Source organism: Saccopteryx leptura, chromosome 2 (genome assembly GCF_036850995.1).
Source record: "Saccopteryx leptura isolate mSacLep1 chromosome 2, mSacLep1_pri_phased_curated, whole genome shotgun sequence".
In the NCBI taxonomy this organism is placed as follows: Eukaryota; Metazoa; Chordata; class Mammalia; order Chiroptera; family Emballonuridae; genus Saccopteryx; species Saccopteryx leptura.
In genome coordinates, this window is record NC_089504.1 from 228,093,120 (window position 1) to 228,101,797 (window position 8,678).

At 45.2% G+C, this 8,678-nt stretch overlaps 1 non-coding gene across 1 annotated transcript; it reads right to left on the bottom strand.

Moving 5' to 3' along the window:
• Positions 1–4,761: 4,761 nt before the first annotated feature.
• TRNAI-GAU (transfer RNA isoleucine (anticodon GAU)) lies at positions 4,762–4,837 on the bottom strand. The gene has a single exon. It is a non-coding gene; the product is annotated as a tRNA-Ile (tRNA).
• Positions 4,838–8,678: the final 3,841 nt, after the last annotated feature.

The window sequence follows — 8,678 nt, forward strand, 5'->3', positions numbered from 1 at the left end:
CTAACAGACTGAACCGGGGTTGGGTTCCATTTATCAGGGATTTGGCATGGTATTGGGGCCAACTTGGACTTGGTGAACATGTTAAGGACACTACTCTTTTATGGATTCTTGCTATATTGGCCAAGAGTTTGCTTAAAGGCTTTAATCACTGTAAAAAAAAATAGAAGACTGGATAAAGAAGATGTGGCACATATACACCATGGTATACTATTCAGCCATAAGAAATGTTGATATCGGATCACTTACAACAAAATGGTGGGATCTTGATAACATTATATGGAGTGAAATAAGTAAATCAGAAAAAAACAAGAACTGCAGGATTCCACACATTGGTGGGACAGAAAAATGAGACAAAGAGACATGGACAAGAGTGTGGTGGTTACAGGGTGGGGGGGGCAAGGGGAGGGAAGGAGGGAGAGGGGGAGGGAGAGGGGGAGGGGCACAAAGAAAACTAGATAGGTGACGGAGAACAATCTGACTTTGGGTGATGTGTATGCAACATAACTGAATGACAAGATAACCTGGACATGTTTTCTTTGAATATATGTACCCTGATTTATTGATGTCACCCCATTAAAATTAATAAAAATTTATTTATTAAAAAAAAAAAAGACTTCCAGCCTCCAGGCTGAAAGGGAAAACAGTTTTTCTCTGTAAGCTACTCGGCTTGTGGCCATTTGTGGTTACCTGGCTTGTGATCATTTGTGGTTACCTGGCTTGTGGTCATTTGTGGCTGCCCTAGGAAATGGATACAGCCCATTCCAGCCTGAGCCCTCACCTTGTTCTTCCATGTAGTTTGCCAAAAATACGTATTTATAAATTAAAGCTCCGATGAGCAGAAACTGGGGGTGTCTCACTGGCAGCCACAAACAGCTGAACAGTATCTGAGCCCAATCCCGGGATCAGACCGGCTTCTCCTACAAGATCGTTTTATTCATTTTCCCTAAAGTGGACACCTGTTCTCACAATTCCGTTTCCTGGTGTTATAGACACTCGTTCAAAAACCTCTGATTACACTTAAAATCAATAGACTTTCCCTCCACCATCTCTTTGTAGCTCAGTTCACTCCATCCTGACCATCATTTGCAAGATGAACATCCCTCAGCTGAGGAGACTGCGGCCCATCATTCCCGCTTATGTCTTAGTTGCAAAGCAGAGTTATTAGGAACCCTCAACCTGAAACCAACAACAGAAAGGCGCTTCCCCCTCCACTCCCTGTAGTTATCCATCTCTCCTCATAAGACACACCTCCCTGGAAAATAAGTAATCCCTGGCCTATGAGACTGGAGGGAACCCCAGCTCCGTAGCAATACCTGCCACTCACCCAGGTCCAGCTCCTTCATCTGGAGCTGGAGGGTCAGAACTTCACGGACACAGAACAGGGTGCGGCTGGGGACCAGATGGGCGCAAGGCCTATAGGGGACGCAGAGGACTAGCTATGGATACTGTGAAACCCAGGGATAGGGGAAGAAGAGAAGAGTCTCAGTCCAAGGACACCCCTGAGGGGCGGGGACCGCTGCTCAGGAGTGGACAGAGGTGACTGACAGCTGCCTGAGGAAACCGTGGTTCTACCTGAAGACCAAAATCAAAACGAGATCTGAAAAATGAAAACACAAGCAAGATCTCATAAGTCTAAGGTAACTCTGCTGTTATTACTTTCAATTCAAAGTCATCTGCATAGGAATCACATACTTGGGGTGCAAATTCTGTGACCTGGCCCTTAGGTACGCTGAAGATTTCTGATTAAAATTCTAATAACCACCTTATTACTTGTAGGAGGTTTCTCAACAGCAAAATAACAAATGGTTCTGACAGCTGGACTCATTCCCAGACTTCCCCATTCCAGCTCCCTCGAAGCACTTCTAATACATGTGTGTGTCTGCGCCCACACTCACACACACATGCACACACTCACTACAGGTATCCCTAGTGTCCATCTGTCTTACTAGAGTGGCCCTACACAGACCACCTACCTTCCTAAATTTTAGTATCTTTTAACAAGAAAAGAGAAGTCCTTTAGTTCTCTTCTTACAATCCCTTCTGAATAGATTTTTTTTGCAATTTTTCTATTTCTCAAGTCAATAAAACCTTCTTTTACCTTTTCTTTCAATATGTTTTTCTTAAAAAATCAAAGCAAAGGAAAACAACCCATGATTGCACATTGACCAGCCCGTCAGGAATGACTGCTGTTCTCCTGAAAGTACGATTACAAAACCACAGCCAGAAAATGACTTTTCTGATCAGTGTCTAAAACTAATGCCTGGCGTGTGGCGCCTTCGGCTCAAGCCCTTGGAAATCTTCCTGCTCGCTGCAAGTCTTTGTCTGCAGACCCTCTGCCGGTGATAACTGTGTGTCTGTTTAGTGTGTTGTTAGATTTATAAAGAGCCAGGCAGGGAGTTTTAAATATAATGCAGACGTCTAATAAAATGCCAGGGAGAACAAGGACTGCCGTGGAGAGGAGAGGAAACAATAGATTTTATAGTTTCTCCTCCTTGTACAAAAAGCCTGCCTCTTCCTGGCTTCTCCCTACAAATATCTGTGCACTGACTCCCAGCTCAACCTTTGCCAGACACTGGGGGCATGTGGAAATGTAATAGGCCATATTTCTGCACTTTGGGGAACCTACAGTCTATTTGAAGGAGCAGAACCAACACAGAAACCGTGAGCTCACAAAATAAACCAGTGTGGATGGTTAAGTGCTAAATCTGGTGAATCCGAAGTGCCTCAGAATAGCATCATAAGGAAGTTCTCTGAGAACTGAAGTAATATGGAAAAGTTTTCAGATACAGTGAGTGACTTAAGATGAATCTTAAGGATGTGAAGGCTACAGATACCAGAGATGAACCTGGAACATCCCAGCTACGGGAAACAGCAGGAAGGAAGGCAGTGATTGTTATGTATGACTTATGCCTAAGTGTGACTTTGGAAGTTTTCATAGAGACAGTAGATAATCAAATTGATAGATGATAGATAGATAGATAGATAGATAGATAGATAGATAGATAGATAGATAGATAGATAGATAATAACTGGATGGATTGGATGGATGGATAAATGCATAGATAGATAGATTGATTGGTTGATAATAGATAATAAATGAGTGGTAGATAGATAGATGAATGGATGGATAGATGCATAGACAGATAGATAGGTAGGTGATAGATAATGGATGGGTGATTGAGGAGAGAGATTGATTTTGCTGGGAGCCATTGCCTGAAATTATAATTCAGAAAACCTTCGGGAGAGTTCCAGAAATCTGAATTTCCAACAAGTTATCCCCACACACATACAAATGAAGAGTAGGTCTACAAGCCATACTTTGAAAAACATGGGCCTAGGAGCAAGACCAACAGCTTCCACTTTACAACAGGGAAAGGGATATTGGGAGTTGAGAAAGATTTGCCCCAGGAGAATTCTACTAATATAGCGCCTTTACATTTTTAAAGTACCATCATAATTTCATGAGTGTCAGAGTGAGTTGCCACAGCTAGGTAGAGGCAACACAGCCCAGATTTCCTGGTAACTAGACAAACAGTCATTGCACTAGATGCAATGGACTTGCAACAATTCACTTGCCCTAAAATGGAAATTATTGTTTTGGTATCCATCAAACTGAATTAATATATAGATAAACAGATGGAACTCAGGTTCACATGCAGAATGCTCAGCTGTCTTTCCTAGAACTCATCCCACTGCATAACCACAGCACACCTGACCTGATGCTGAATTTGGGGGCAGACATGGTCTCTTCCCTTGTGGAGACTACATTAAATAAATAATTGCAATTTTGGTTACCATTCTACCAAGTGAGAAAATACCAGGTTCTATAAGGAATAAATAAGGGAGTTCAGAAAAGTCTGACCAGGCAAGTCACCTTTCATTTAAGATGTGAAAGATGACCGATAGTTTGGTGATAAGTGCAAACATTGATGTTTAAGTAAAACAACCTCACATGCTCAGAAAACTGGACAAGGACTTGATGGCGACAGAAAGTGTACAGAGGTGAGTGGAGCATTTGATGGAGGTACACCATCTGCCCGCAGTGGGCTACCAGCTGTGCACTGGGGGTGTCCCAGAGGCTCCCTGGGAAGCGAATCCAGTAAAGAGGGTAATCGTATGCTGTGGCAAGAACGTGTTCTTTTTCCTATGAGAAATGAAAAGACCGACAGTCATTAGTCAGAAGGGGATGTGATCAGAACAGGATTCTTAAAATGTCGTTACTTCGGCACAATCTCCTTTATAGTGAAAGGGCAAAGGGTTTCAGGTTGACGCCATTGCAGTGACCTGGGAGAGAATCAGTAGTAGATGGGACAGGTTGTAGCTGTGGAGAGAAAGACAGAAGACAGATACAGGGACATCTAGGAGGCAGAGACATCAGCCCTGTGGTGTTTGGCTGTGGGATGAAGGAGAGGGCAACGCTCAATTGTCAGACAAGTGGGAGGATCACAATTGCCTTTTCTTTTCTTTTTCTTTTTTTTTTTTTTCTGAAGCTGGAAACGGGGAGGCAGTCAGACAGACTCCCGCATGCGCCAGACCAGAATCCACCCGGCATGCCCACCAGGGGGCGATGCTCTGCCCATCTGGGGCATCGCTCTGTTGCATCCAGAGTCATTCTAGCGCCTGAGGCAGAGGCCTCAGAGCCATCCTTAACCCCCCGGGCCAACCTTGCTCCAATGGAGCCTCGGCTGCGGGAGGGGAAGAGAGAGACAGAGAGGAAGGAGAGGGGGAGGGGTGGAGAAGCAGATGGGCGCGTCTCCTGTGTGCCCTGGCTGGGAATCAAACCCAGGACTTCTGCATATCAGGCCGACGCTCTACCACTGAGCCAACCGGCCAGGGCCTCAATTACCTTTTCTTGAGACAGAAAGAACTGGGAAGATGAACTTTCTGAAGGGGGAGCAGAGGAGGGTTAGATGTTGGGCACTCAGAAACCTTCTGAAGGAAGGTGCTGAGTAGTAGGGGCTCCAGCGAGTGGTCAGGACTGCAGATGAAGTTCCCGGAACTGTGAGCATCAGAGCAAGTGAGACCTCAGGAGAAAGTTTATGTGGGGAGAGGACAGGAGAGCTCAGCCAAGTCCTTGACACACACAGTAGCAAGGGGCCATCTAGAGATGAGTGACAGCACAGGATGGGGAGAAACCAGAAGAGAAAGTCTAAACCAATGTGGTGTGTGGACGCTGACAGTCACATGGTCACAGCAGTGACAAACTTGTGAAATCCTCACTGATCTACCAGCATCCCTGCAGCTTTGATAAACCAGGACCTGGGGCCGCGTGACAGGAAGGGTGGAACTGCTTGAATTAAGTTTCTAATTTAATTATCTCTGGTTTTTGTTTTTCATATGAACCCTGGGAATAAAGGGAGGGTGAGGCCCCCAGAGATATGTGTAAACACCATGAGCTCTAGAACAAACCATCACAGCTTCCAAAACTCCAGAATAGTGATAAGAACCATTGCTAGGGTAAATGGAACATCTTGGCCACGACTCCTAATCCACAGACAGACAGAAGTTACCTGAAACGCAGAACAGTGGAAGTGGCAAGGAAACACCAATGGGAAAACGTACCAAGATGTGAACTAAAAGTAAAACAGCTCATCTGTACTGTGTTCACCATGTACCAGAATGACACCAAGTGCTTTGTAGGAATAAGACTCATTGTAATCCTTACAAGCAGCCCTATGACTATGTGTGATTAGTTTATAAAGTAGGAAAGTGAAATGTAGAGAGATTAAATAAATGGTGCAAAGTCACTAAGTTGGTTAATGGCAGAGTCTGGAATTGAACCCAGAGCCTAGGTTCTGAGCCCAGGACTGTCCTCCTGGCCTGACTCTCTCTCCCAGCCCCAACCCGGTCCCAGGGCTCATCATCAAGACAGAACACACTGTGCTAGGGCACATGAAACCTGTAGGGGCCACACAATGTATTAATATTAAATTTTTTTTAAATCAGAAGATATATATAAACACAACAATAATGCATACATATTAATGAATCCAACACTGAAAGTCACTGCCAGGGACCCACACGTGGACTGTGAGTGTGGCACTGAAGCTGCACGGCACCCTGGGTAACTGGCCCCTTGGGTAGGATGACATCATCATAGCTGACAGTCACAGAGTCTCGTGTGCCCAGCCTGAAGAGCTCGCCTACATTCCTACCAGAGCCCAGGAGCTTCACCCCAAGAGAATCTGATGTCCCCCCCCCCATGGAAATGCCAAGCTCCCTTTGAGGTACATCTCCAAGCATGGAGGGCTATGCATGTGCATCCTGCAGTAGTTCCATGTTCCTTTAATGCACCTGCCTGAGGAAAGTGCTTTCTGGGCTGTGAGACAGGAGGCGGGACCTGCCCATGAGGACTAGCTGCCAGTCCTGAGCTCACAATGACCACTGAACACCACTCCTGTCAATATCGCTGCTTGGGTCTTTGATGAAAGTCATGCAGCCCTGGCCAGTTTGCTCAGTGGTAGAGCATCAGCCTGGCATGTGGATGTCCTGGGTTTGACTCTCAGTCAAGGCACACAGGAGAAGCAACCAACTGCTTCTCCACCCCACTCTCCTTCCCCTTCTCTTTCTCTCATTCTCTCTCTCTTCCCCTCCTGCAGCCATGGCTCAATTGGAGAAAATTGGCCCCAGGCACTGAGGATGGCTCCATGACCTCTGCCTCAGGCCCTAAGAAGAGCTTGGTTGATGAGCAATGAAGCAACGCTTCAAATGGGCAGAGCACAGACCCCTACTGGGTTTGCTGAGTGGATCCTGGTCTAGAAGCTTGTGGGATCTGTCTCTGCCTCCCCTCCTCACTGGGGAAAAAAAAAAGTCATGTGATGTTTCCTGTGAGATATTTGGGACTTGGTTTTGGTTTACTGGTCACCAGATGTCAGTGTGTGTGTTTTTCTGGAAGGGTGGGAGGAATTGAAATTTACCTCATTGATGCCCCTGCACAATAGACCATAAACAGTTCCCTCCCAGAAGTTTCTACACAGTTTAATACACAGTTCATAAGGACTCTCCCTGCAGAATTCATCTGAACACTATCCTCTAGTAAGTGTTAGATGTAGCATGTATATGTGATAACAGAAAAATACAGCGTCATCTCTGCCTTTCACAAGACATGAAACCACCCACTTTCTGTCGCTGTTGGTATTTGGGATTAAATCAGCTGGATTGTTCCTCTGTTGCTACATTTGCAGCTTGGAGCAACCCCACATGCTGCCCAACCAAGTGGAGATAGCTGGAGGGTGATCAGCCACGTGTTGGCCAAGGATGGGACTCATTATTGTGATTAAACAGAGCCACCGTGCGGACTGCTCAATCCCAAACGGTTCTCCCTGCCTCATGGTTCCCTGCTGTGAAAACATTCTTTCACAAGAGTGAGCACACTGCCAAGAAACCCAATTTCTACTTTAAACTATTTTTAGTTTGTTGTGGTCTCTTTGAGTGAATCACAGAGCTCAGTGAGTGAGTCCTTCATTATTATTAATATCAAGCATTTTGAACTGTTTTCTGCTGTCCACTGGAATCGGCTTTTACAACCATTTTTATTTTGTCTCTAGTTAAATACTATTTGACTGGATGGCAGTGGACATTTTCCCATAACAGTACTTACTGAAAGTGTTTCGGTAGCATTTGCAGGAAACCTTTACCTTCCCAGCTGAGAGAAGTTCACCACCATTTTCACGCTTAAATCAGCACAAAGCAAGCGGCCCTCACCTTCCCACCCTGCTGGTCCCAGCGATGACACAGTCCTGTGCTGGGGAAATGAACTGTTTTTGCAAACAAAAAGTAAATTGCCCATTAACTTGTCTACATATTTTCCTCTTCTTTTTTTTTTTAATTTTAGAGAGTAAAGAAGGGGGAGAGACAGACAGAAACATCAATTTGTTGTTTCACTTATTTATGCATTCATTAGTTGCCTCCTGTATGTGTCCAACCTTGGCGTATTAGGACAATGCTTCAACCAACTGAGCTACCTGGCCAGGGCCACACATTTTATTGTGACGGAGGACTGATGTGAGGAATGCTCACTGAATGACACAGAGTCCCAGCTAGGTGGCATTGCAGGGGGTGGGGGCATAGATTCTAGTGATGAGGAAAACTGCTAATGCGTTCGGTCTTGGTGTGTATTTGGGAAAGGAGGTCTCACAATGACACAATTAAAAGGCTCCACCAAAAGAAAAAAAATGAAGGACTGTGAGACACATTTTTTTATTTTAAAAAAAAAAATAGATTACCTGCTGATAGTACCACCAAAGAGGATGGAAAGACACCCAGACTATAATGCATACATTTATACCTATTATCATGCTTCCCAACAGGGTATTTCAAACTTCCCAAGGAGCTCCTAACAGAAGCAGCAAAGAGATTTGAAATTTGTTGAAATTGCATTAAATCATCTCACAGGACTCTAAGGCAGATGGCGGGCTCCTCACAGGAAAGGAGCCCTCAAGGCTGGCATGTGGGGTGGGGGGTCCGCCCCGAATTGGACCACGTGTTCTGTGGCAGCTGCTGTGAAACCAGCACATGGGGCCTGGGACATTTCTTCCTTGGGGATCATTTGCATGGTCTCTCATTTGTGTGGCATAGAAGGAAACTAGTGATTCACAGCTCCTCTCTGCTCAGAGGCACAGTCTCTGCTCCAGAAAAGAGAATTTTATATTATCAGCAAACAGAACGAAGAGCCACTT